A 27,507-nucleotide genomic window follows, 5' to 3' on the forward strand; every position below is an offset into this window, starting at 1 on the left:
TTGAAAGCATCCTGTCATGCTGCATCACTGTGTGGGGCAGTAGCTGCACTGAATACAGCCGAAAAGCACTGCAACGCGTGGTGAACACAGCTGCTAGGATCATTGGTGCCCCACTCCCCTCCTTGCAAAGCATATACACCACCCGCCTCACCCGGAAAGCCACCTCGATTGCGAGGGACACCAGCCACCCCGCACACAGCCTTTTCAGCCTCCTACCCTCTGGAAGAAGGTATAGGACCCTCCGTTCCCGCACCACCAGACTCAGCAATAGCTTCATCCACCAAGCTGTCAGGAAGCTAAATTCTCTCCACTCACTCCCCCCAGCCATATCCGACCATCTGACAACAGGCTGAAATCCCCCCCCCCTCCAAAAATCACTCAGGACTCTGAAACAAACTGTCTCTGCACTTTATCACTTTATCACTTTATCACTTTTTTTATCACTTATCACTTTTACCTCTTTTAACTTGCACTGCTGTAATGTAATGTTTATCTGTTGTTTATCTGTTGTGCCTGTGCACTTTATATGTTTCACTGTGGGGAGAGTGGGAAACGTTCTTTCGACTGCTTTGTATGTTTACATGTGAAATAGTTGACAATAAAGCTACTTTGACTTTGACTTTGACTTTGACTACTGCTCAATTAATTACTATTATTATCCCATCACCTATTCAATTTGTAACCCATGTCAAGATATGATATAAATAAGAATAAATAGTTTAAAGGCTGCATAAATAAGTTTAAAATTAGTGATCCATTTTATGTAAGTCAATTCATCAAAGTTAATTAGAAATGTTCATACAACAATAATTTAATGTCTATTTAAGATTAAAAGTATGCTGACAGAAATTTCATGCCTGCCCCTTTAAGGGACTAGTGACACTCAACGCAGCGCCTGCGTGATGCTGCAGCAGAGACCATAGGGAGAGAGCAGAGGAGAAAGCGGAGAAAAACGAGCTGCGATTAATAAGCAGAAAAAGAGTGAAAAAAGTTGATTTAGCAGTTGAAAAATATAACTTACCTGGTCGGGAACTGACGGGGATTTTATGAGAACTAAGTCACACCGGTTTTGGTGAGTTTTGTGTTTATTTTCTTGCAATTTTGTACCTTTTTAGCGGAAAGCTAATGCTAAAAACGTAGCTATTCACAAGGAAATGCTCCGTCATAACCTGTTTATCAGTTATTTTTTTGGGTTTATGAAGACTGTAAATGTTACAAAAGTGTGTGTAAGCTGTATAAATGAAAGGTATGCGCTGTAGTTTGTGTGGGAGACGGAGCCGTGAGTTGAAAGAGACCGCTCCGCTGCCATTTTGAGACGAAAAAACACCGCAGCAGTAACGTTACAACTCAGAAACTGTGAAACATTTAATTGTGTGATTTGAGGATTTAAAAAGAGATTATTTGTGTTTATGACATGTTACACAGGTCAGGGTTTTTGCTCGGTTTGAAGCTGGGTCGGAGCAAGGACTGTGCACACACAGACGGGATTCAAGATGGCGAGCCAGACCCAGACCTTCACCTTCAACTCATCTACTCCTTCGCGCCAGTGAGGAAATCTTCGGCGTATGGTGACTCAGTGGTAGGAGTATCAGGAACTAGTTTGAACTGAACTGATTGATTTGTTATTTTTTTCGGACTAAATTGAACTGAGGAGAAAAAAGACTGGTCTAACTTAACTTAGATTAGCTACGAAAGGAAAAAGTGAAATACTCTTTTCAATTATACTTGCCTTAGTATTAGGAACCTGCAGGGTATTTGTTTTGTTTTGTGTACTGTATTTTATATGTGTGTTTTGCATTCAGTAAATTGCCGGCCTTTTGTACTTAGAGCAACGGTCTCTGGTGTGATTAGTCTTGCTTCCCACTCCTTAGAACAGGGGTGGGGAATCTTTTTCACATCAAGGGCCATTTCAATTTTTCCAAAGTCCTCAGAGGGCCATACCATTATGAACACATAACTAAAGATGAAAAAAAAGACAAAAAAAGTCTATAACTGCTGCGTTACTAAGCCTCATGTTTGCTGCATGTCTAGACTCACCTAATGTGATGGCTGGAACTGTTTTTCTCTAGCAAGGCGTCTGATATTAGCTGGCAGTGATGATGATGCTACTCGAAGCTGGTTTTCCAAGTTTGAGTCAGTCAGTCTTGAGCGGAAGCGAGTCTTTGCAAGAGTCAGTTTTGAAAAGAACTGTTCACAGCGATACGTTGTCCCAAACAGAGATGCAAACTTCAGGGCATGTCTCCTCAGGATGGGAAAATCCTCAGCACGAACATACAGTTTGTAAAAGTCCAGCAGAGAAAGGTTGTGGTACTTGGCTTTGAGCTCGTTGTTGTTTTGCAGATCAATTATTTCCATTTGGAGGTTGTCTGGCACATCAGACGGTTGCACATTAAATGGTGTCGCAAACACGTCGAGTTCCTTTTGTATATTTTTCACATCATGAAACCTCTCATCAAGTGCCTGGATGAGTTTTGCACACTCACCAGCATATTCAGTCGTAACATCAGGCTTTTGTTCTTGTAGGGTGGGAAAGTTCACAGTGTTTCCCCTTTCCAGCTGTCCTTGCCACAGCCTTAACTTCACTTCAAATGATTTCACATTTGAAAGCAGAGAGCTGATGAGCTGGTTGGGACCTTGCAGCTTGATTTTTAGCTCTGACAGGTGCTTGCTGATGTCCACCATGAAGGCCAGATCACGGAGGAACTTGCCATCACTGAGCTCCATGACAGGTCCACCCTTCATCTCCATGAAGCGTCTGACTTCTTCCCGCAGTGTATAAAACCGTGCGAGCATATTTGCACGACTCAGCCATCACACTTCACAATGATAAACCAGATCACCATACTCTGACTCAAGCTCGCTGAGTAACTCCTTGAACTGGCGGTTGTTCAGCCCTCTGCTTTTAATGAAGTTTATGGTGGACACAACTGTTGTCATCACATTGTTAAGCTTCAGGGAATGTGCACACAAACTCTCTTGATGTATGATACAGTGGCATACAACTAAATCACTTGGATCCAGACTCAGTCGGCTCATTTCTTTTTTGACTAAAGCAGTCAATCCTTTTTGCGCGCCAACCATTGCGGGAGCTCCGTCAGTGGCGATGCCGCTCAACTTCTCAAATGGCAGTTCAAAATTGTTCATGGCCACAATAACTTGATTGAACAAATCCTCACCTTTAGTAGTGCCATGCATGGCTTGCAAAGACAGCAACTCCTCCTTTGTTTCAAACTCAGACGTAATCCCACGCAGAAAAATTGCAAGCTGCGCTGTGTGTGTGATGTCTGTTGTCTCGTCACAGGCCAGAGAAAAATACTCGAAGTCTCTTGCAGTGTTCTTGAGTGTTTTTTCAATATCTTGCGCCATATCAGTAATCCTTTCTGAAACGGTTCTCCGGGACAAACTGACGCTTTGAAATGATTTCACTTTGTCGGGGGCTAGCAGCTCCGCGGCGGCTACGAGGCACTCCTTCACGAACTCTCCTTCAGCGTGAGGTTTCAGCTTCGTGGCTATCAGTTCACTCACCACAAAACTTGCACGCGTAATATTCTCTCTGTCAGTCTGTGGCCGTGTGATAGCTGCCTGTTGAGCACCCAAACTCCGACGAAGAGCGTTAATTTTATCCAAACGCATTTGTCCTTTCAACTCGTCGAGTTTAGCATGTTTCGAGCTGTAATGGCGCTCGACATTGGCCTTTTTCATCACCGCAAGCGCCTCGCCACAAACTAGGCACACTGGCTTGCCTTTCACTTCAACAAAGAAAAAGTCATTTGTCCATTTTTCCTGAAATACGCGGCATTCTCCGTCCACCTTCCTTTTCTTGACAGTCGCCATGATGCATCACTTGTTTGTGTCGGTACTTGTCATGTGTCAGTCACTCCGACCCAATGCAGTGGTACGTACATCACATGCTGTGTTCACTGACCCTGACGTTGACTCGGACATAGGACTCTCTCTCGGAAAACTAATGACGGGCGATATATTTTTTTTCCTGATTTTTTTTTTTTATTCATGTATGCATATATGAAGATATAAAATATAAAAATTGTATTGCATTGCGGGCCAGTTGAAATTGGACGTTCCCCACCCCTGCCTTAGAACCTAGAACTGGTCCAGTGGCGCAGTAAGTGGTGTGATACCGGTGCTACAAATTCAATTAAATTTTATTTGTATAGCACCAAATGATAATATACATTATCTCAAGGAGCTTTACATAGAAGGTCAAGACATTAAAATATTGTTTAATATAGAGAAACCTAACAGTTCCCACAATGAGCAAGCACTTTGGTGACTGTGAAGAGTAAAAACTCCCTCATATACAGGGAGAAACCTCTAGCAGAACCATGTTCAATGTGGACGGTCATCTGCCTCTACTGGTTGGGGTGAGCAGAGAAAAATGGGGAGAGAAGAGAAACAGTGGGGAGGGGGAGGCGAAAGACCAGAACACTTGAGCAACATCAGGTAGCAGCTCTGACTAGTTAAAATGTAAACGATAACAGTGTAAAGAAGTTATTGATTATTAATGATAGCAGCAACAATTAATATAATAATTAATTAAGTATTGTTGTTAATAATAATAATGATAATAATAATAATAATAGTTGTTCTCCTTCAGTTCTGGAGTCAGAGATACCTGCAATGAGAGAGAAACAGAGAGAGGGACATGGGAGAAAAAAGACACGTCAATAACATAGTTATTGACATTTATTAAAATAAATAAATGAGTGTGTGTGGGGGTTCAGGACTCACCTGATCCAGCCAGGCTTTATCAAAAAGGAATGTTTTAAGTTTAACCTTAAATGCACAGAAGGTGTCTGCCTGGTAGCTGAATGCTCTACCTCATGTTCTACTCTTACAGACTCTTGAAACCACAAGAGAGACTGTGTTTTGGGAACGAAAACACCTACTGTAGATGCTTGAGAGAGAGTCTGAGCCAGGGACAGTAAATATGGTTGAGGTTCCATCAATAAGGTGAGTAATAAAAAATGTGATACCTTACTCTGATGTAAACTGTGTTCTGAGAATGTTTTGTAAATCTGTGGGGATTTATGTAGGTAACATTAATTTGACAACTTGTACCATTTCTATTGGGGAGCCAATTTCACGGCTATGCTCAGTATCAAATTCTAAATCCACATTAAAAAATTGGGGAGTAAAAACATATGAAAAGATGAGGAGGGCAGTTGATTTTCATGTGATTTTTTACTATGTTGTAGACTGGTTTGTTTTAAATGTCCCCATGCAAAATGGAACGTGCATAACTTGTAGGTACTACAGTACCAGTATAGTGCCTGGAAAAGATAATATTGGATACATGCATGATGCCTCGAGCTGCAACTGACAAGTAACACAGAAAGTGAGGGTAAACAAATGCACGTAAGAGGCATTGTCATCATCCACAGGGTCTTCTCCTGTGTCTTTTCACTCTGTAATGTGTATACTGATGACTGCCGCAGCTGGCATGACAACAGATTACTTTTCAAACTTGCTGATGACTCTGTGACAGTCAGTCTCCTCCATGCGGATGAGAACAGCCATGGTCCCATTGTGGATTGTGAATCTGTATTGCTGTGACTGCATTTTTACTACTAAATGTGACAAAAACCAAGGACATGAGTTTTAGGCATCAGCCCTCAAACTCTGAGTACTATCATCAAGGGGCAGGTGATAGACTTTGTAAAGAACTACAAGTACCTTGGGATGAACATTAACTATGATCTCTCTGATGACTATGTCCCTGATGATGGCTGTTTGTATTACGGATAGCATGTGGCTGATCCCTTATTCAGTAGAACATGTAGTAACATGTCCATGTTCCATGCTGTTTATTTAAAAATAATTTACTTGTCTTCTTGTACAATGCTCAATGATATAGATATCCATTCCAGATTTCTGCAACATACCTTGGAATTGTATCCATAATTAATTATGAAAATAAATCCAGTTTATGATTTGTGATATATGACAATTTGATTCTGACTGATCATAATTCAAGGTCAGCTTTAATTTGCCTCAATTCAAGATACCTTAAATGAAGTTTAAAGTTAGAATGTCATTGTGGAAATCCTAAACTAGAATTGTGATTAATGAAGCATTGTGTTAGTTCATGCAGGACACGGAGTCATGTGCTCAGCTATACCGATAGGTTTATGGGTGCTCGTCAGTCACCCACCAATCACAGCCCATTCTCTCACCAAAGCGGTCCCTTTAAATACAACCTCATCCTCACTGATCCCTGCTAAGCTATAACACTTTTAGCACTGTAATGGAAATTTTACATTTGTGTGTGTATAAATGCATAAACAGACATGTATGTGGAGGACTGACCAAATGGTTGACCAAATTGTTCATCTAAAAGGGCAACTTTAAGGTTTACGGTGATGGCTTAAGAAACTTGAGTTTTATGGCCTTGAGAAACCACAACTTTATGGTATCTCGTATCTCTGATTGGGATCAAACAACTGGGATCTCACAGGGGGGGGGGAGTCATCCACAGAACATGTAAACAAAAGGACAGGATGTCTCCTCCACTGAGTGAAAATACAGAAGGGTAATATATACCTTTGCATGCTTAGTGGGAGGGGGCGGTGATTTATAAGAACACAGATTCTCCTATGTTCTTTGCTTATTTGTGCATGTCATTAAGGTGATGTGTACCAATGAGTCCATCTGCAGATGCTGAATTAAACTTAAAGAAAGAAGTGTTTGACTTTGTGCTTGTTTCACAGAAACTGCCACCACAGCACCGAGTCCAAACACGGTTGTGGTAAATCATCTTAAACAAAGGTACCTTGCCTGCTACGCCCACTGGGGGCTCTGCATATGTTCCCTGTTTTATCTCAGCACGCTGCTCGGCTAACCAGGGAACATCCATAGAATGGAGCCTTCAGCGCCAATCATAACTGTGTCCCCATTTGCAACAAATGGGTAAATCATGACAAAGAGTTCCTGACTGAACTCGGAATAAAATGAATTTCTGAAACTATAATAGTTCAAATGAATTGTAGATATCTAATGTTATTTTAATTCTACCATTACCTGTCTTGACATGTACTGTAGATGCTTGAGAGAGTGTCTGAGCCAGGGACAGTAGACATCACTGAGGTTCCATCAATAATGTGAGTATTGAAACGCATGATATTTTACAATATACTGTGAAGTAGATTCTCAGAAAGTTACAGAAATTTGTGGGGGAAAATTGTTTGCAGATGCTATGAATGTCGTGTTAATTTCTGACACTCAGTTCACATTTATAGAGTTGGCTTGTTTTGTCAAGAAATCATCCATGTAAATTAAAAGAACAGGGAACAAATTATTCATCATGTATTGCTATATTTATTTCTTTACCATTTTCACTTTCAGTGTGGCCAGAGGCATTATGTTTTCAGCTTGTCCATCCATCTGTCTGTCCCATTCATGTGAAAGCGATATCTCATGAACAACTACATTATGTAAGTCAAAGGTCGAAAGGTCAAGCTCACTTGACTTTGCATTGTTTTGAATACAAAGGAAATATCATTACATGTGGCACAAACATTCACTTGGACTCAATGATAACTTGAATAGAATTCAGTTGTCAAAGATCAAATGGCAAGGTCACTAGGACCTCACAAAACACACTTCTTGCCTTGTAAATGCGATATATCCGAAATGCCTTGAGGGAATTCTTTCACATTTGGCACCAACATTCGCATGACATTGGATTCAATTTTGGTGGCCAAATGTCACAGTGTTCTCACAAAGTATGTTAATATTTTTCCTGAAAATGACATCTAAAGATCAGCTCATGGGAATCTCGTCAAACTTGGTAAAAACAGTAACTTCAACTCAAAGATGAACGATTTTATTCCCTTCGAAGTTAAAGGTCAGAGTAACCTCAAGTCACTGTAAATGTGATATGTTAGGACTGTCAGTAGGGAATTTCATTATATCTGGTAACTTGGAGTCACTGCTTGAGTGAATTTCTTATCAATGTTACATGAGTTGTCTCTTGGATTTTAGCCCTCTACCTGGTCAGGGGCCTAAACAGGGGCCAAAAAGACACGACTCAGAAACTTGTAGGCATTTTACATCTAGGAAAAGTGCCACCAATTGTCCAGCAGGCATGCCTCACAAGGTGCTTCCAACTTGGGTAGTGTGACTGGGTTGGCAGCCTCTTGGTTCTGGAGCTTTTGGGAAAATTAGGATCCCTTTCGGGGCCTTCCCAAGGGCCTAGGAGCCCCATATTTGACCCACTGGTCACGAGAGGCTCTTTGAGCCTGCATTACCCATTTTCACCAAAACCGCAGAGGGGCCCAGGTGACCTTTGTGACCTTTGGTATCAATTAAGCCAATTTTTGAAGTTCCATTTTGACAGCAGTACCTCAAAGTAATGGTTAATATTTACCAGTGTGTTAGGTGAATGTGTATATGTGCTCAGGAAACTATTTGTAATACGGTCTGTTCGTGTAGCGTGAAGTAATATTGATAATTACATGACGACGATTAAGTCAACATAAGGCACATTAATCTCCTGCAATGCTAACTGTGCGCCGTCTGTGGAATAGTAGTACACCGTGGCTGTGGAAAAACTATATGACTAGTGTTGTTGCAAGCAGGGTATTTTAAATTTATTTTTTCAGAAATATTTGCGTTACTGAGTGAGTGTACTGTTCTAAATTGTGAGTTGCAATATATTATCAGTATATTAGAAGTAAGCCGAGTTAAAGAATATTTTGTGAAATGCTGTATTTGTTTATCTTACATGCTTATGTTTACGTTATTACTGGTATCCAAAGTTGTTTGATGAATGCAAGTGCTAGGTGACAGATAAGACATGTTAAATGTCTGTCTGGATGTACATTGTCTATAGTAATATTTCAGTATAGTCTATTGACGTATGTAATATTTCAGTTCGGAAGATATTCAGCAGTAATTGTACACATTGTGGCATTTGTATTTACGGTAGGTGGTTACCCTGATAATGAGTCATAATACACATGATCTGAGAAAGGTATGTGTCCATTTATCGTTCACTCAAATACTCCCTTTTTCAGGTATTTTACACTATAAAAACAACTTCCGGCTACGGCGACCCGAATGTAGTTGTGCTTCCTGGGTCCCTGGGGGAACCTCTACTGAAAACTTGGGGCCCCTGGGTGGTTTTGGGCTCGAACTGAGGTAGGAGGTAGGTGGAAAAAATTAGATCTCTTGACCTGCAACACCCAGAGCTTTAATAACACATATGGAGCCTTCTGGGGTGAGAGGAGATCCAGTGTGCAAAATGTCAGAGCTCTAGCTGGTCAGGGGTCCAAACTGCGAATCTTTGATATCATCTAGATTTGCCACTGCCTGTTTATATCTTTGAATGACTTCTATTTTTGATATTTTATATTTCAAGTTGAATGCTGTTTGCACCGGGGATAAGAGGGAAACACTATTTCAATTCTCTATATGTCCTGCACATATGTAATTATTGATCATAAAGTTGACTTGACTTGAACACTGATAAAGTTGATTCAAGATGTTGAATCTTGGAAGAACTGTTGTGATCCGTGTTCAATGACCTCCATCTAGTGGACGGAAAAAACCATTGCACCCACCTAATCAAGTCACAATCCCCATTATTCCTACACTCACAAACCATTAAAAATCAATGATTTTGAGTGCAAATCCAATGGAAATGCAGTCAGTGGAAACCAAAGACTATTGTTAGCAGAAGTCAAGTGTTTTAGTGTTTCATCTTGGACACTGCCTTTGTTATTTGTCTGTAGCCATGTCCAAACTATTCCATAAAGGGCCGAGTGGCTGAATGTTTTCTTGCCAATTCAAGATGCAACAATTTTTACTGTCAAATACACAGCAGAACACACGTTCCCCTGTGAATTGAAATTCTTGTGCTGTCCTTTCTGGAAAACCAGCTGACCAAAATTGACATTCAAATACAATATTGACATCAAATACAATAAGAATATGAAACATGTTTAAGAGTAAGGTGAAAACAAGGGTAATGAGGTGAATAGGGTGAGGATTTTGCAAAACTGAGCAGTGCAAATGTATGCAATGTAAATGTAAACAGTACAAATGGACATAGTTTAATAATGGAGGCAGCTCTCCTGTGAACCCTGCCTGCGGTGGTAAATGCTCTGCAGAGAGGGCAGTGAGTTCTTGATGATTTTTTCTGCTGTCTTCACCACTCTCTGCAGGCGTTTGCGGTCCATAGTAAATGTGCTGTCGTACCACACGGTGATGCAGCTGGTCAATATGCTCTCAATGATGCAGCTGTAGAAGTTGCTGAGGATCTTAGGAGTCATCCCAAACTTCCTCAGCCTCCTCAGGAAGTACAGCCGCTGTTGAGCCTTCATGACTAGCTGTGTGGCGTTTAATGTCCAGGTGAGGTTGTCACTGAAGTGGACCCCGAGGTATTTAAAGCTGAAATGATTGAAGCAGCAGCAGCAGCACAACTGACACATATTACTACTATATTATTATTAGTTTGGCAAACCCCCCCCATTTTCAGGGGTGCTCTTTCTGTCGGTGGCAGTGCCCGGCAGCTATGACCTTCGGTCCCTGAGATATTCAGGGAAAAACACTCCCCATTAAAAGCGAATGGGATGGTCAGTAGTGAAAGTTTCACCAAGTGTGGAGGCCCAAATCGTTCCTCCAGAATAGTGTTAGGAGCACGTTTCAGGTTATTTGTAGTCGTGGTGGTGGTGGTTTGTAGTGCTGGACTTTTTTGGGAGAGCATCACATTTATATTAGTACTGTAATTCTGTACATACTGCCATATTTATATTCCACTGATAATTCTGTTTATATTTATACCATTCATTCTGTTCATCCCGCCATATCTGCCATATTTATACTCTTGATATGGTCTAGATTTGCCACTGCCTGTTTATATCTTTGAATGACTTCAATTTTTGATATTTTATATTTCATGTTGAATGCTGTTTGCACTGGGGATAAGAGGGAAAAGCTATTTCAATTCTCTGTACTTCCTGCACATATGGCATTATTGATCATAAAGTTGACTTGACTTGAACACTGATAAAGTTGATTCAAGATGTTGAATCTTGGAAAAACTGTTGTGATCCGTGGTCAATGACCTCCATCTAGTGGACGGAAAAAACCATTGCACCCACCTAATCAAGTCACAATCCCCATTATTCCTACACTCACAAACCATTAAAAATCAATGATTTTGAGTGCAAATCCAATGGAAATGCAGTCAGTGGAAACCAAAGACTATCGTTAGCAGAAGTCAAGTGTTTTAGTGTTTCATCTTGGACACGGCCTTTGTTATTTGTCTGTAGCCATGTCCAAACTATTCCATAAAGGGCTGAGTGGCTGAATGTTTTCTTGCCAATTCAAGATTCAACAATTTTTACTGTCCAATACACACGAGAACACACGTTCCCCTGTGAATTGAAATTCTTGTGCTGTCCTTTCTGGAAAACCAGCCGACCAAAATTGACATTCAAATACAATATTGACATCAAATACAGTAAGAATATGAAACATGTTTAAGAGTAAGGTGAAAACAAGGGTAATGAGGTGAATAGGGTGAGGATTTTGCAAAACTGAACAGTGCAAATGTATGCAATGTAAATGTAAACTGTGCAAGTGGAGATAGTTTAATAATGGAGGCAGCTCTCCTTTGAACCCTGCCTGCGGTGGTAAATGTGAGTGAGTTCTTGATGATTTTTTCTGCTGTCTTCACCACTCTCTGCAGGCGTTTGCGGTCCATAGTAAATGTGCTGTCGTACCACACGGTGATGCAGCTGGTCAATATGCTCTCTATGATGCAGCTGTAGAAGTTGCTGAGGATCTTAGGAGTCATCCCAAACTTCCTCAGCCTCCTCAGGAAGTACAGCCGCTGTTGAGCCTTCATGACTAGCTGTGTGGCGTTTAATGTCCAGGTGAGGTCGTCACTGAAGTGGACCTCGAGGTATTTAAAGCTGAAATGATTGAAGCAGCAGCAGCAGCACAACTGACACATATTACTACTATCTCACCAGTTACAGTTAAAGCTGTAAAGTTACCCAGATTAACTTCATTATTTTCATTTAGTCAATCCAAACAGTAAAGTGGACAGAATGCATTTTGTTGATTCTACAAATTTTAGCAGGGAGATAACACAATTTCTATGCCAAGATAGAAACAACAATAAGTTTTCACAACTAATATTCAGCAATGAGATGGTCATGATCACCCATGGGCATCATGTAAGAAAACCAAAATACAAATACAAAGTAGAAAAGATAAACCATAGTCTTTTACAAATTTGGGTAAATAACCAAGAATTAAGAATAGCCTTGTCCATGCCTACAATATGAAGAGCCACAGTGAAGGTAGAGGTAATGAGGTAGGATAGTAATCAAAGGAAATATCGTGTTTCAGGGCCATTCTGCACCCATCAATTAAACCTCAAATGAAACCATTTGTTACATTCACAGACTGACATTTCTACAGATAATTACATCTTGATGCCATACAATATAATATGGTTTACGGCAAACAAAAGAGAAGTACTTAAATGTCTCAGAGAAACATTGTCTGAACCATAGACTGTATATAAAGAGGTCTGAACCCAGTTATCTTGCATGGCTTAAGCCTGGCCCCCAGCTTTACTGTGGGGAACCTTGGAGTTACATGAAAACAAGCCTCTGGGACAGCCTTCTTCCACCTACAAAATATGAAAATGAGAAACATCTCGTCTCAAAGAATGCTGAAAAAGTAGTCCATGCATTTGTTACCTGTCGACCGCTTGGGGAATTCTGTGAAAGAATAAAAATGTTGTGGCTTGTTCAGATGTGTTTTACTCACTGCAGAGTGGGGAGAGACATCACACAAGGCGGTACAATTCTTTCTAATGGACAACATTCAGAGTTTAGGTTTTTGTATCATCACTTAAATGGATAGTTCAACGCAAAAAGAAAATTCACTCATTATCTACTCATCTCTTTGCCGATGGAGGGGTCTCTGTGAAAACAAATGTGAATACAACTCCAGGAAGTCCTGGACAGGCTAATTTATTATACAATTATGCTCCAATAATTCACTAAGTCATGTGATAAACACCTTCAGCACCCCTGCTGATGTGGCATATCTGTATGCATTGGGGGTTCAAGTAAATTGAATTCACACTGTGATGTGAGAGCTTGTGAATGGTTTGTATTTATATAGCACCTTTCTAGTCTTGATGATCACTCAAAGCACTTTACAATACAGTTTGCAATTCACCCATTCACACACATATTCATACAGTTTTTTTTTCAATGAAGGGCAATTTGGGGTTCAGCATCTTGCCTAGGTTTACTTGCTTGTGTGTCTTGTGTTGCAAGATCCTGCTTTGGCTGGAGCTGGGGGCCATCAGTGAAGTAGAGGTAGCTGGCCACTGCCTCATATAATAATAGCCATGCTCATCCTGCCATTCAGATGAGTTTTGATTTCTGTAGCATTAATTTGATCTTGTTTTGGTCTGGAATTCAGTTCCTGTCAGCCTTATCAGTTGAATTTCTTTTTTGTTTTAGTTCTTTGAAAATTACTTTTTGTTAGAAAAATCTGATCCATCATGTGTCTTCCCTTATTTAGTGCCAGATGACTCTGATGCGCCAAACCAAGTTATAAATTGCCTGTGAAAATAAAACTGAAAATCTTGTAATGTTCAAGGACAAAAGATTATCGGCAAAGTTGGAGCAGCAAAACAAATCAAAAATAAAGAACCTGGGTGTTACTCAGGACTAGATTTTAATCCACACATAAACAATGTCACAAAGATTGCCTTTTATCATTTAAGAAACATTGCAAGAGTAAGACTGTACCTCACTTTGGAAACTGCCAAAAAGTTGATTCATGCTTTTATACTTTCTCGCCTGGACTACTGTAATGCACTATATTCAGGATTACCGAAAAAATCCATCGATCGCCTACAGTTTTTGCAAAATTCAGCAGCCATGGTTTTAATGAGAAATAGGAAAAGATTCCATATTACTCTTATTTTAGTGTCTTTACACTGGATTCTAGATTCACTGAGGATTGATTTTAAAATTATTTTGCTTGTTTTTAATTCTCTTAATGGTACAGCACCGTCATACATCTCTGACTGTTTATGGGAATATGTTACGAATCATTCCCTCAGGTCGTCTACAGCGGGCTTGCTCAATGTCCCCAAAACAAACTATAAAAGGTTTGGGGAAGCAGCTTTCTCTTGCTTCTCTTTCCTATGCTATGCTATCCAAAGGTTTGGAACAAACTCCCACCACACATCAGACATGCTTCTTCTGTTGATAGTTTTAAGAAACAACTCAAGACTTGTTGCTATGATAATACATTTTAGCTGCATTTTATGTATAAATACATTTATTATTATTATTGTTATGGTCTCAGCCAGCCAGGCCATAACAACATGTAATCAGGAAAGCTGTCTCAAAAGCCATCCTCCTGGGAAAGTAGATACAGTAAACACAAAGATCGATGTCATGAAGAAAAGCAGGAACTTGAAAGGTGCATAAAAATATCAAAAGAAATAGAGAAAACAACAACAATTTTCTTCTACAACTCCCAACATGCACTGAACTGTGCCTGTGGCCCCATATTTTTATCATATTACTTCATGTAATTAAAGTCCATTGTTTGTGCTTCCATCTATCTATCTCTCTCCCTCTCTCTCCAAATTTCACTACTAATACTACCACCATATTATGATTATGATGATGATGATAAACTGTTATTATTAATAATATAATTGCATCTCAATGTATCACTATTCATTATATTTATATTTTTATGACAACAACAGTCTCTCTCTGTCTCTCTCTTCTCTCCCCTCTTATCCACTCATCTCTCCTCTCCTCCATTATTCTCCTCTAGTCAAGGCAGATGGGCGCCCACACTGATTCCAGAAACTTGTTGTAGTCACTCACTCATAGTAAACTCACTTGAATACTATAATAATAATAATAATATTGATACTACTAATACACTTTATTCATATAGCACTTTAAAAAACGGAAGTGCTTTGACTGAAAAGCAAGCAAAGTAAATACAAACTTGAACAAATAAAAGCAGTAATATGACAATCAAATATTAATTTGGTCCAATTTTGAGTGAAAATGGCAGAGCAGATGTTTTGGTTGCAAACCTAACAATGCTCTACTTGGCTCTACTATTGCACTACTACTTACTTGTATGCAAGTAGAGCTATATTTTATCCTGCACATTGAGGCCTCCATCATGAAATACAATGCACAACAAAAGACATAAAACAGTTTGTATTTTGTTACATGTGTCAAACATTACATACAGTACAAAATACTATGAATATATCTTAATATATACACATTTCACTTAATAGTAACATGCCATCGCCCAAAGATATCAGTAATCATATCTTCAGTTTTAGAGCATGCCATTACTTCTGACTATACGTATTGGCAGCTCTGTGCAGTAAACACATTTCCCGTTAGTCTGCATGAAGGTGACTGTCATCTTATGCTCAGTGACCTGGAAGTAAGCCACGCCTCCTGTTGTGTGATTGACAGGACTGGAGTAGAGCTGCCAGGACTGAGGAACACTGTCCTTGTGAGTGGTGTCAGGATCGCTGACCACCCCACTCCCACTGACTACATATGAGCTCCCATCATCCTCTCTGATGAACTGTTAAAAGTACAGAGACAGACAGCATTAAAGGCATCAATGTTGTGCTCAATTAGACCAAGATACAGCGACAAAATTCATTAAAGGTTCAGTGTGTAAGATTTAGGTGAAAGGGAGCAGAAAGTGAATACAAAGCAATCCTAGTGATGTTTTCACTAGTGTGTTTTATCTAAATTGTATGATTGTTGTTTTCTTAGAATGAGCCATCTATATTTAAATACTTTATATTTACATGGGGAGCAGGTCCTCTCTACAGAGGCCGCCATGTTTTTACAGTAGTAAAAACTGGACAAACTAAACGCCTCTTGAGTTTTTATGACAAGTGAAGGCTGCCACAGGTTCTCTTTCATGTTTGGAAGAGGAGGGTAAGATGAGGGGTATTCAGCTGCAACATGAAGCTGCACAGTATAAGTAGGAAGTATAATTCAGGAAAACTTTCTCATAAACCGTTCCTGGCAGAGGCCGTCCACAAAGAGCCCAGTTCTGCCGGAGGTTTCTTACACCTGGGAGTTTTTCCTCCCCGCTGTTGCTCATGCTTGCTCGGTGTGGAACAAGTTGGATTTTGTGTTTCTTCTTGGACTTGGACTTTTGTGCAGCACCCTTAGACAACTGCTTGTTGTGATACCGTGCTATATAAATTTGAAATTTGAAATATTCAATTACTCACAAATCTATCTCTCTATATATATTTTTTCTTATTAATCAGCTGATTGTGGGCATTTTGAATGCCCATTCAGATATTGCCGCAATCTCATCCAGCCAGTCGTGCGGTTGTGATCAAATTTGAAATCCTTTCTCCTCTCCCCGGCAGTCAGCTGTCATTAGTGATCCGCTGTAACTCCCCTTCAACCCAATCTCCTCCGGTTTAATCCGAAGCCATGGTCCAGTCCAGCAGAGTCATTCATAATTATTTCTCCATCAACCCCTCTGATGCCAATGACATCACATAGGGGTCAAAATGCCAAAAGTCTTAATTGCATAGAAATAAAAAAAAATATTCAACTGTCAAGTTAAAGTCTCTCCTGATTTAACTGTTCTCATATCAACCACTTGTTTCCAATCTTATTTCATTGTAGGGCTTTATGCAGCACATTGATTCCCTCTTACACTGACACACACATATTGACAATCAACACATCTGTATGCTTAGACTGCAACACTCACATTGCACAGTAGATTCCGCTTGCTCCAACGTGTTTTACAGAGACACAGATAACTTCATAATGTTGTGGTAATTATAAAATTAAATATAAAACCATATCATACAAGTGGTAGATGAAGTTACCAGATATTCCATCACAGTGTATCATTCTATGGTATTGTTTCCATCTTTTCAATCCCCCCTCCCTTTCTGCTTCTGTTGTGCAGTGACTTTAGTTTTTTTACGGTCATTTTGTGCCATACAGACTTGCATAGTGAAGATAAGGCTTACAGTGTACCATTCTTAAGGCTGTCTTTACTCAGTAGCCATCACATTGTGCAATCATTTACTTCATTGAGATAAGTTGAAGCCAATTGTTGGACTGTAAGTTATACTACTGCAGGAAAAACAAATGCTCATCTTCCTGGAACAATATGTCAACACTGTGCTCATATAAAATAAATAAGATTTCATCTTTATGACTAATTATATTGACCAGTAATATCCGTTGAAACAAAGTATCATTTAACCCAATAACTATCTGGATGGTTTCTAATTTTTGGAAATGTATAAAACCTGTGACATGCCAGTCTTGGTGCCAGAAAATGATGCAAACTAGCTTTGAACTATCAACAAGTACAGTCTTTGTAGCACCCACTAGTGAATGCCACCTCCTGTACAGAGAGGGGCAATCTTGCACATGCTCTTCTCAAACACAGTGTGATAAGTGGGATATGAAAAAGAATAAATAACTGTCAAAGAGACAGACAGACAAATAACAACACACTGAGATACACTTCCTTGATGTGTATCATTTACACATGATATTTTTTATGATTGAGCGTGCACTCACTTACATACCTGCAGATTGTGGTCATGGCCAGACAAGTACACAGTGACTCTGTATTTCTTCAGCAGGGGCCTCAGTCTGTTGACCAGACAGGATGTTGGTCCGTGATGGCCGATGGACCAGACAGGATAATGACCAGCCACCACAACATAGGCTGATCTGACACATGTCATACATACTGGCACTTCAGTTAAAAGGCAACAACAGAACAAAATGTAACTGTATCACATCTTAGAGAACAACCACAGCTCTGTCTCATTTGCTTCTGTTTCTGTATGTTAATTGAAAGTGGCATGATGATGCAGAAATCGTTTGTATTTAGTGCCGTGCAAAAATATTATAATTAATAACATGCATAATACAATCATGCACATAGCAATGACTCCAAACATATAGCCTTATAAAGATTTATCAAGAACTATCTTCACAGATAAGAGAAACAAATAGCTCTTCACATCATCAAGTTATTTTTTGACAGCATGACGTAACAGAGGAATGTTTTTCGAGCAATGTTGCAGATCATCAAACACATTTTAATATAAGGTAAAGACAATGTGAGTATATCATTGGATTTATTGAAAGGAAAGAGTTAATCTAAATCCCCCATTAAAAGGTAATCCACCCCAAAACCTAAATACTGTTCTATTTGCAATAACTTTAAGTCTTTTACATCCCTGTGGAGGAATTTTTGAACCATTGCCATTGCAGGACTTTTTAAAATCCAGCACATAGGTTTTTGAGCATGAACTGTACATTCATGCTGTACTCTAAAGTCTTGCCACAGCATCATAACCGGGTTCAAGTTGAGAGCTAACATTTGGTGTTTGTCCTGATGCCTATGTAAGTACGTGCTCAGGACATTATGTGTTGCTCTACAAATTGTTTGGAGTGTCCAGGCAGTTGTTATTGACAGTTTGCTACTGCATGGCGTGAGTTTGGTTGCTTTGCAGCTTGTTTTTTCGAATTTAACTGTTGCTTGTGGGTATCGTTGTGTTATTGTGAAGTTGTGGTCTCCCTGTTGTTAAAAAAAATCCACTGTGTGTGTGTATGTGTGTGCAGAGGTGATAAAAGCACACACATTCTTTACTCAAGTAGAGGTACAGATACTTGTATTAAAAATAAAGAAGTTTAACCACTTTTTCGGCTTCTTTAACCAAGTAAAAGTATAAAAGTACAGGTTCTGAAATGTACTTTGACTTCTTTAACTGAACTACTCTTACTTCAAATAAAGTAAAGAACAATTCACTTAAACGGAGGGTTAAAGCAAAGATTTTTGAGCATGAAAAACTGTCCACAAGAAAATGAGTACAATGTATTGAATGAAGTATTTTCTTAAAAGGTCCAGTGTATAAGACTTAGGAGAAAGTGATCTATTGGCAAGAATTGAATATAAAATAATCCACCAGTGGGCAATCGTCAAAATTGTACAGATTGAACAGAATGGGCCCTGCTAGATTTAAATACTTTATATTTACATCAGGAGCGCGTCCAAACTGGACAAACTAAAGCTTTTGAGTTTTTATGTCAGCTGAAGTTCACCACAGGTTCTACTACCCACCTCTGAGAGTGTTTATGTACATATGATATTCATTAGCGATATTCACTGCCACTAGATGTCGCACTAGCAGCAGTATCTCAAACCATAGCAAATGTGGAGGTAATCCTGTAATTCTCCATTTACTTTATTTAAATCTCAATAGGTATATGTTTATATCAGTGATGTAAGTGTGGATATTTCAGTGGATAAGATGCATGGTGCTAAAAAGGGAACATTTTTTATAGAGCACCTGCTGAAATGCAGAAATTAGACTTTTTTTCTTTTAAGTTTTTCTTTGCCCAAACAACACCTAGCATAATATTAGGAGATTCACTTGGGGGTTGGGGGTTTACAGATAGCAAGTGGCTGATCCCTTATTCAGTAGAACATGTACTTGTACAATGTAACTTGTACAATGCTCAATGATATAGATATCCATTCCAGATTTCTGCAACATACCTTGTAATTTTATCCATAATTAATTATGAAAATAAATCCAGTTTATGATTTGTGATATATGACAATTTGATTGTGATTGATCACAATTCAAGGTCAGCTTTAATTTGCCTCAATTCGAGATACCTTCAATTAAGTTTAAAGTGAGAATGTCATTGTGGAAATCCTGAACTTAAATAGTGACTAATGAAGCATTGTGTTAGTTCATGCAGGACACGGAGTCATGTGCTCAGCTACCGATAGGTTCATGGGTGCTCGTCAGTCACTCACCAATCACAGCCCATTCTCTCACCAAAGCGGTCCCTTTAAATACGACCTCATCCTCACTGATCCCTGCTCAGCTATAACACTTTTAGCACTGTAATGGAAATGTTACATTTGTGTATGTATAATTGCATGAGCAGACATGTACTGTATGTCGAGGACCAACAAATTGTTAATCTAAAAGTGCAACTTTAAGGTTTACGATGGTGGCTTAAGAGACTTGAGTTTTATGGCCTCGAGAAACCACAGCTTTATGGTATCTCGTTGTATCTCTGATTGGGATCAAACAACTGGGATCTCACGGGGGGGGGGGGGGTCATCCACAGAACATGTAAACAAAAGGACAGGATGTGTCCTCCACTGAGTGAAACTACAGAAGGGTAATATATACCTTTGCATTCTTAGTGGGAGGGGGCTGTGAGTTATAAGAACACAGATTCTCCTATGTTCTTTGCTCATTTGTGCATGTCAATCAGGTGACGTGTACTAATGAGTCCATCTGCAGATTCTGAATTAAACTTACATAAAGAAGTGTTTGACATTTGCTTGTTTCACAGAAATTGCCACCACAGCTCAGAGTACAAACACGGTTGTGGTAAATCATCTTAACCAAAGTACCTTGCCTGCTACGCCCACTGGGGGGTTCTGCATATGTTCCCTGTTTTATCTTAGCACGCTGCTCGGCTAACCAGGGAACATCCAAAGAATGGAGCCTTCAGCGCCAATCATAACTGTGTCCCCATTTGCAACAAATGGGTAAATCATAACAAAGGGTTCCTGACTGAACTCGGAATTAAATGGTTAATATCTGAAACTATAATAGTTCAACTGAATTGTAGATATCTAATGTTATTTTAATGCTACCATTACCTGTCTTGACATGTACTGTAGATGCGTGAGAGAGTGTCTGAGCCAGGGACAGTAGACATCACTGAGGTTCCATCAATAAGGTGAGTATTGAAACACATGATATTTTACAATATACTGTGATGTAGATTCTCAGAAAGTTACAGAAATTTGTGGGGGAAAATTGTTTGCATATGCTATGAATGTCATGTTAATTTCTGACACTCAGTTCACATTTATAGAGTTGGCTTGTTTTGTCAAGAAATCATCCATGTAAAATAAAAGAACATGGAACAAATTATTTATCATGTATTGCTATATTTATTTCTTTACCATTTTCACATTCAGTATGGCCAGAGGCATTATGTTTTCAAGTTGTCCATCCATCTGTCTGTCCCATTCATGTGAATGCGATATCTCATGAACAACTACGTTATATTAGTCAAAGGTCAAAAGGTCAAGCTCACATAACTTTGCATTGTTTTGAATACAATTTATCAAGATTGTCCAAAGGAAATATCATTACATGTGGCACAAACATTCATTTGGACTCAATCAAGTTGTCAAAGATCAAATGGCAAGGTCACTAGCACCTCACAAAGCACACTTCTTGCCTTGTATATGCGATATATATCCAAAATGCCTTCAGGGAATTCTTTCATATTTGGCACAAACATTCACATGAATTTGGATTTCATTTTGGTAGCCAAATGTCACAGTGTTCTCACAAAGTATGTTAATATTTTTCCTTAAAATGATATATCAAGATCAGCCTATGGGAATGTCGTCAAACTTGGTAAAAATATTAACTTCAATTCAAAGATGAAGGATTTTATTCCCTTCGAAGTTAAAGGTCAGCGTAACGTCACTGTGAATGTGATATGTTAGGACTGTCAGTAGGGAATTTCATTATATCTGGTAACTTGGACTGCTTGAGGGAATTTCTTATCAACGCTACATGAGTTGTCACTTGGATTTCAGCCCTCTAGCTGGTCAGGGGCCTAAACAGGGTTCGCAGCCTCTTGGTTCTGGAGATTTTTGGGAAAATTACGATCCCTTTCGGGGCCTTCCCAAGGGCCTAGGAGCCCCAAATTTGACCCACTGGTCATGAGGGGCTCTTTGAGCCTGCATTACCGATTTTCACCAAAACCGCAGAAGGTCCCAGGTGACCTTTGTGACCTTTGGTATCAATTAAGCCCATTTCTAAGGGCTCCATTTTCATAGCCGTACAGAGTACATATGGGTATGAGAGGGAAGAATGTTGATCGGGGGGCCTACGTGATCGCAAAGGTGTAACTTTCAAACAGTTTGAGGCTTATTTGGCTGAAATGAGGGGCCAGCATATACTAGGCATTGATAATGGGATTTACACTAACTTCTGATTCCCCTTTCATTATAGATTGCAATTTGACGGGCCTCCAGCAAATGCCAGAAAGCACGGAGAGGTTTGAAACCACAACAGGAGCCTTCTTTACAGAAAGCCCATCCACCTATTTCGGCCTGGTGTCCTCAGGCGCGAAAGAAAAAAAGTTGTAACTGGTTGAATTAGGCAGTCAGACAGGTTCTGACACGTGTTGCTTTTGTGACACAAGGAATATTGTGCTTCACCAGCAAGTTAGCTGAAGTAGCAGAGTAACATTAAATTTCTCATATTCTAATACTTGAGCATATTCATGTTATGGTCATAATGTTTACTGTCAGTTGCAGCAGTTCAATTAATTATTGTTATTATCATCCCAACACCTATTCAATTCAATTCAATTTTATTTGTATAGCGCCAAATCATAATATACATTATCTCAAGGAGCTCTGTGGATGATGGGAGTTTCCCCTGCAGTCTAGACCTATAGCAGCTAAGGGATGGTTCAGGACTCACCTGATCCAGCAAGGCTTTATCAAAAAGGAATGTTTTAAGTTTAACCGTAAATGCACAGAAGTTGTCTGCCTGGTAGCTGAATGCTCTACCTCCTGTTCTACTCTTACAGACTCTTGGAACCACAAGAGAGCCTGTGTTTTGGGAATGAAAACACCCACTGTAGATGCTTGAGAGAGAGTCTGAGCCAGGGACAGTAAATATGGTTGAGGTTCCATCAATAAGGTGAGTAATAAAAAATGTGATACCTTACAATATACTGTGATGTTAACTGTGTTCTGAGAATGTTTTTGAAATCTGTGGGGATTTATGTAGATAACATTTATTTGACAACTTGTACCATTTCTATTTGGGGGGGCAATTTCACGGCTATGCTCAGTATTAAATTCTAAATCCACATTAAAAAATGGAGGAGTAAAAAAATATGAAAAGATGAGGAGGGAGGTTGATTTTCATGTGATTTTTATTGTGTTGTAGACTGGTTTGTTTTAAATGTCCCCCCAGGCAACATGCGTAACTTGTAGTGACTACAGTATCAGTATAGTGCCTGGAAAAGATAATTTTGGATACATGCCTCGAGCTGCAACTGACAACTGACACAGAAAGTAATGCATGTAAGACATATTGTCATCATCCACAGGGTCTCCTCCTGTGTCCTTTCACCTCCCCTCTATAATGTGTATACTGATGACTGCCGCAGCTGGCATGACAACAGATTACTTTTCAAATTTGCTGATGACTCTGTGACAGTCAGTCTCCTCCATGCAGATGAGAACAACCATGGTCCCATTGTGGATTGTGAATCTGTATTGGTGTGACTGTGCATTTTTACTACTAAATGTGACAAAAACCAAGGACATAAATTTTAGGCATCAGTCCTCAAACTCTTAGAATACTATCATCAAGGGACATTAAGTTTAAAGTGAGAATGTCATCGTAGAAATCCTGAACTTGAATTGTGACTAATGAAGCATTGTGTTAGTTCATGCAGAACACAGAGTCATATGCTCAGCTACCGATAGGTTTATGGGTGCTCGTCAGTCACGAACCAATCACAGCCCATTCTCTCACCAAAGTGGTCTCTTTAAATACGACCTCATCCTCACTGATCCCTGCTCAGCTCGAACACTTTTAGCACTGTAATGGAAATGTTACATTTGTGTATGTATAATTGCATGAGCAAAGATATATGTGGAGGACTGACCAAATGGTTGACCAAATTGTTAATCGAAAAGGGCAACTTTAAGGTTTACGATGGTGGCTTACTGACTGACTCCCAGCAGACCTCAGTTTACACACTGTCTCCTTCCATTAGACAGACAATCCCCATTCCCGCAGCTTGTCAATATTATTCAAAGGTTTATTGTAAAGTTGTTTAATGCTGTCAATAGATATTTAAGGACCCGTGACTTGCCAATTCATTTACATGAAATACTAAGATGACCACATCCTCTCTTAGAGGATGCAGGCTTATGCTCCTGGTAAATATGCCATAAGTAACAAGTTTGCAAAACAGGAAGTGCTGGATGACGCCCAGCCTCACAGGCCTTTGTCTTTGACATTTCCTCAATAGAATAACAGAAGAAATTTGAATATCCTTTTATCTTTCAACAACATAAAAAGAGAGGATGGCACAGTGTTAAATAAACATCTGCCCCCAGCTGGTAAATTTAAAGAGAACAATTAATCCTGATGACTTTGTGAGAATTATGGTGTTAGGTATCGATCTTCACATTTTATCGGAGGTGATCATTTTTGTCAGTGAATAATTACTTAAGAAAGAGTAATTGTTTTCTTATTGTCTTGAACTCTCCCTCAGCTCTCTCTCTCTTTCCAATTCATGTCCATCACTGTGGTGTAAAGGCAATTTCATTATTAACTGAACATAATAACAAATCCATGTTGCTGTTTAAACTCTGCAATAAATCTGCAGAAAGAGCATGGCCAGTGTAGTTCATTGTGAAACCTTTCACTGAACTTCTCATCTCGGGACAGTAGCTCAGGTTGTCACTGCATATTTAAGCATTACACTGTGTTACTCAGAGGTGGCAAAGGTACTCACATTCTTTACTCAAGTAGAAATACAGATACTTGAGTAAAAAAAGACTCTGGTAAAAGTAAAAGTACTGATACAACTCCTTAACTCAAGTACAGGCTCTGAAATGTTCTCAAGTATATGAGTAAAAAGTAAAAATGAATTTTTAACTTCAATGATACACAATGCTTTTTCTAGGATATAGGATAGTTTTCCTCTTTTGGTATCAACCTACACAGAACTGGTACTGAGAAAAAAAATCACTGGACACACATCTAGTTTTGCTGCCAAATTTCAGACAGAATAATAAAGACTACAGGGAATAAATGGATGTGGAATGTGTTCGGGTTGATTAAGTCCCTGCCCTTTGTACACACCACCTGTCACTACCATAGATTGGATGGTTTAGTGAGGTCCTCTCTGTGTTGATGTGTTTTCTTATGTTGTGTTGTCATCCGTGGAGGTTGAAACAAGTAACGAGCCAGTTTTGAGAATTTAAGGAGTAGATACCTGAAAAATCTACTTAAGTACAGTAATGAAATATTTGTACTTTGTTACTTCCCACCTCTGGTTTTACTCATTTGATAAACTGATAGATGGATGAGACACATTGGCTGTGAAAGGATATTCACTCTAAAGACCATTTGGAGAAACTTTCTAAAGCATTATTCAGATTCAGAAAATAAAAGTAGTCTGCAATTGGTTGATTATAGTAACAGGGACTTAAGGGATGTAAAGTGTCCCAGAAAGAGTTGTTGTTGGATTTGTCTGTACTGTATATTGAGATAAATACCTCTATTGTGTTGGGGGGGGAAGCAGAACCCAAACACACTTTGGCCCAATGGGCTGCAGTTGAAAAGGACTTGGAAAATACATATGATTGAATTATTAACACTTGGAAACTTAATTCAATCACAAGATTGAATCATGTTATTGAACATTACACCGCAACAGTGTCACTAAAAATAACAAGTCAACCATTACAAGGTTGCAATATGTAAGTTTTTGCATGTGCCTGATTATTTGATCTCTTTTGTCTGTGAGGGTTGTAGAGCAGCGTGGAATGAATGTTGAACTGTTGAATACTGAAGAAGAGTTCAGGTGTTGGTAGCAGAAATATTCACAGAAACCACTGCGACTCAGGTGGACTATTGTTTAACGTTGGCCTATAAACTGTCTCTCACCTTCACAGAACAAGAAAACTTGTTATATCAGGCCTTTTGTGTTGAGGTAATAGAAGCCCTTAATTTGGAGCATGCATTGTAATTTGAGGACTTTGTTGCAACAATGGTTTTTCTGAAATCAGCCTCAGTTACTTACTTGGAATTTGTTACAGATGTTCCATGTTTCTTTCTTTCACTTGGTTTCAAAGAATCTGCCAGGTGAAGTGAGAGAATGAATGAATGAATAGAGCTGATTTCATAGCTGTGATTGGTTGGTGTCCAATAATTATATGCTGACTGACTGTCATGGAAATTTTACATTTGTGAATGTGTAATTGCATGAGCAGACATGTATGTGGATGACTGACCAAATGGTTCACCAAATTGTTTATCTGAAAGGGCAACCTTAAGGTTTACGATGGTGGCTTAAGAGACTTGAGTTGTATGGCCCCGAGAAACCAAAACTTTATGGTGTCTCATGGTATCTCTGATTGGGATCTCACACCTGGGGTCTCACAGGGGGGTCATCCACAGAACATGTAAACAAATGGACAGGACGTCTCCTCCACTGAGTGAAACTACAGGAGGGTAATAAATACCTTTGAATGCTTAGTGGAAGGGGGCAGAGAGTTATAAGAACACAGATTCTCCTATGTTCTTTGCTCATTTGTGCATGTCATTCAGGTGATGTGTACTGATGAGTCCATCTGCAGATGCTGAATTAAACTTTCAGAAAGAAGTGTTTGACTTTGTGCTTGTTTCACAGAAATTGCCACCACAATTTTGGCGTTGTCGGCAGGATCACTCGTGTGAGAGGACACTCTGGATCTGACAGACGTGTGTGACAGACGTGTCTGCATGGCAAGGTTTGGAACCGATGTAGAATCAAGGAAGCTTCGGGTGATCTTGGAGGTCACGGGTGGTCTTGGAGACCACAGAGTTAATATAGAATAAGCCTGTTGATGATCTTGGAGATCACGTAGTTATTAGAGTAAACAGGTTGGTGATCTGAGAGGAGGTCACAGAGTTAAGGAGTAGTGTTTGTTGATTTTAATACACTTGTTATATTGGGTTCTGACGTCGAGCTCATGATTTAACAAACTATGATATAATATAGTAAATAGAGTTTTGCACTGGAGATGTGACTGGGACTGAAGGACTGAGACCTGAGCCAGGATAATCTCGACACTGCAATGAATCTGCTTTAATAAGAGAAAAAAAAAAAGAGAGAGTGAGAGAAGTTCTCAACCGCCAAAGGTAAGTAAAGGTAAGTAAATTTAAGTAAACTTAAGTATATTAGGGGTATAATTGGTTTTTTGAGGTTATTAAGAAAGACTTAAATCCTAAAATTAAAATCCTAAAAACAAATTTTTAACAAAAGGAAATTAAAAAGAAAGAACGGATTAAAATAAATTAGGGAATTTCTAAATGTCTTTTCCCATATCAGCATAACTTTGGTCTTCCAAATTTTGTATTTTGTTGAACAAATTGGGAGTTTAAATTGATAAATAAGAGTTGTGTTAAAACTGCTGAGACAACCTACTAGAGAAATGGGTTTAAACATCTGTAAAGGAAAGAAAGATAAGGAAAATGCTAATCCACTTCAGCTTTCTTTTCTTAATGTTCAGTATATGTTAATAAGTGATGGTAAGCGTAGAGTTAGAGAGGAAAGAGTTAGAGAGGAATGAGTTAGTGGGGACAAA

The 27,507-nt window shown here is 39.2% G+C and overlaps 1 long non-coding RNA gene across 1 annotated transcript; it reads left to right on the top strand.

The window, feature by feature from the left end:
• Nucleotides 1-909: 909 nt before the first annotated feature.
• Nucleotides 910-27,507, top strand: LOC138407370 (uncharacterized). Its single transcript, XR_011240792.1, has 13 exons — nt 910-1,072; nt 1,426-1,579; nt 4,859-4,971; nt 6,729-6,786; nt 7,060-7,118; nt 7,363-7,451; nt 9,036-9,166; nt 10,185-10,371; nt 11,714-11,900; nt 20,779-20,837; nt 22,133-22,178; nt 22,719-22,831; nt 26,571-27,507. It is a non-coding gene; the product is annotated as an uncharacterized lncRNA (long non-coding RNA).

Source organism: Paralichthys olivaceus, chromosome 4 (assembly GCF_024713975.1).
Source record: "Paralichthys olivaceus isolate ysfri-2021 chromosome 4, ASM2471397v2, whole genome shotgun sequence".
Classification (NCBI taxonomy): Eukaryota; Metazoa; Chordata; class Actinopteri; order Pleuronectiformes; family Paralichthyidae; genus Paralichthys; species Paralichthys olivaceus.